The sequence below is a fragment of the Arvicanthis niloticus genome, unplaced genomic scaffold (genome assembly GCF_011762505.2).
Source record: "Arvicanthis niloticus isolate mArvNil1 unplaced genomic scaffold, mArvNil1.pat.X pat_scaffold_359_arrow_ctg1, whole genome shotgun sequence".
Taxonomy (NCBI): Eukaryota; Metazoa; Chordata; class Mammalia; order Rodentia; family Muridae; genus Arvicanthis; species Arvicanthis niloticus.
The window spans coordinates 59,267-62,174 of NW_023046012.1; the positions used below are offsets into that span (position 1 = coordinate 59,267).

General features: G+C 31.7%; 1 pseudogene; it reads right to left on the reverse strand.

The window, feature by feature from the left end:
* Positions 1-829: 829 nt before the first annotated feature.
* On the reverse strand, positions 830-2,568 carry LOC143433907 (uncharacterized; annotated as a pseudogene).
* Between the last annotated feature and the right edge of the window lie 340 nt (positions 2,569-2,908).

A 2,908-nucleotide genomic window follows, 5' to 3' on the forward strand; every position in this document is an offset into this window, starting at 1 on the left:
GGATTTTCCATAGAACAGAGGCTATGTTCATTGAAATGCAAGTCACTTTAGCCACATAACACAGAGAGAGAGAGAGAGAGAGAGAGAGAGAGAGAGAGAGAGAGAGAGAGAATCAGGAAACCTCAGGGTTTCCTTGGTATACCATATATAATCTTCCTAATTACTGTCTGGTATCTGTCTAAAGCAAGCAAATTTATCCTTTTGTGGTGTGTATCTATTGTCATCATCAATCAGAAAATGGAAGATATGAATGATACCATCCCAGTATAAAATGGATACTAATTACACCAAGGCAGTAGTAATAAAAGAGAGTTGGAACATATTTATTAATAACTGTAAGAAAGAAGAGATTAGTTTCAGGTTAAAAATTACTCTATAAAACCTTAAAGACTAACACCACAGTCATCATCACAAAAAAATATATCTCACAAATCACAGTATCCTACCAAACTAAATTATACAGAACTTTATGCAAGAGGTTTGTATAAAAATGTACAATGATATTATTTTGGCTTAAATGCTTACCATTTAAAATACAAGTTTGAAAATTTATTCTATATCACCATTAATCAATGATGTCAGATTAACACTGGGTGAAAGATATTTTCATATTTTATAGTTATTAAAACAATTTAAAATGAATATTTGTCATTTCTGAGTGAAAATATTTCCAATTAATACCAAGTATAAGACTAACCTGTGGGAATTCTCTGGTAATGAGTAAGGTATCAATACTGATTACATACTTACAACTATATTTCTCTTTTTAAATAACATGTTTATATATAAATATTTAGAAATCAACTACCTATCAAGTAAGTCTGCTATATTAATGGATTTCATCCAAGGTTTGAGCTTGTGGACTAAATGATCTGCCATATAGTTGACATTTGTAAGGTTTGTCTCCAGTATGCATGTTGTGCTGTGTTTGAGGATATGATTTCTGTGAAAAAAAATTTCACAACCTTTACAATAGTAATGCCTGTTCCCAAAATATATTCTGTGGTCATCTTGAAGGAATGGGGACCAAGAAAAGTAATTCACACATTCATTGCACGTATAAGGCTACTTTCCAGAATAGATTCTTTGATGCACTTGGAGAGTTGAGGACCAGTTTAAAAAAATTGCCCAATTTTTTATTCAAGAAGACTGACTACCTCTTGTATGGATTCTGTAGTGAACTTGAACATTTGAGAATGGGATAAATTCCACATTCATTATATTTGTAATATTAGTTTCCAGTATGAATTTGGTGGTGAACTTTAAGATCTGACAACTGTGAAAAAGATTTGCAAAATTCAATATATTTCTAAGATTTATCTCCATTATGGATTCTATGAAGAACTTGAAAATTTGAGGAATCTGTAAATTCTTTCTCACACTTATTGTATTTGTAAGATTTGTTTTCAGTGTGGATTTTGTGGTGAACTTTCATTTGGTAAGACTGGTAAATTGTTTTCCACACTTATTTTATTCATGTGGTTTATCTCTAGTATGTAATCTATTGTGAGTTTTAAGACTTAAGGACTGTGTAAAAGATTCCCCACATTCATCCTATTTTTAAGGTTTGTCTCCAGTATGGATTCTATGGTGAACTTTAAGACTTGAAGACCAGGTAAAAGACTTCCCACATTCATTACATTTGTAAAGTTTGTCTCCAGTGTGGATTCTATGGTGAGCTTTAAGATCTGAAGACTGAATAAAACATTTGCCACATTTACTACATTTGTAAGGTTTGTCTCCTGTATGAATTCTTTGGTGAACATTAACATCTGATGACTGTGTAAAAGATTTCCCACATTCATTACATTTGTAAGGTTTGTTGCCAGTATGGATTCTATGATGAACTTTAAGACCTGAAGACTGTGTAAAGCATTTGCCACATTCACTACATTTGTAAGGGTTGTCTCCAATATGGATTCTGTGGTGAACCTTAAGTTTTGAGGACTGAGAAAAAGATTTCCCACATTCATTACCTTTGTAAGGTTTGTCTCCAGTATGGATTCTCTGGTGAACTTTAAGATCTGAAGACTGAATAAAAGATTTGCCACATTCATTACATTTGTAAGGTTTGTTTCCATTATGAAATCAGTGGTGAAGATGAAGAGTTGAGGACTGTGTAAAAGATTTTCCACATTCATTACATTTGTAAGGTTTGTGTTTGGTATGAATTCTATGGTGAACTTTAAGTCTTGAGAACTGTAGAAACAATTTCCCACATACATTACATTCGTAAGGTGTCTCTTGAGTAGAAATTCTGTAGTGAGCCTTAAGATTTGAGGAATGAGTTCTCTCAGGAGGAGTATCTGAAGTTTCCTGATCTGTTTCAGGAATGAAACAATTTTTTTTTGCAAACAGATAATTTCCATAATCACATTTATCAGACTCTTCACTGACGTCTTTATATTCCCAGAATTTGTTTCTATGTAGAGGTGAAGGTTCAATACATGCAAATTTTTGTGTTATTTCCCTCGAAAAGTAATCCTGTGTAAATGCCTTTGTGAATGGCTTCTTGGTATGATCACAAGATAGACCTGAAAGTAATGAGAGCCTGTCATTATATGACATTTTGTAATTGGTTAAAAATAATACACATGCATAATTGAAGAAATATCAGTAACCTGAGGAGAATCATAGCAAAAGCATACAACACAGAACTGCAGTAATTTTATTCCAAAGAAACAATTTCCAAAAATATGTTAGGAGATATTTCATGAAATACATCATATATATATATGTATATATATATATATGTATATATATATACATATATATATATGCATCATCAATAATTATTCAGTATAACAGATAACTTAAAACGAACTTGTTGCAACTAACATGCAGTAATAACAAAAGATATCTACTCAGTATGAAATTCAATTACCAATACAGATGCAAGTAATTATTC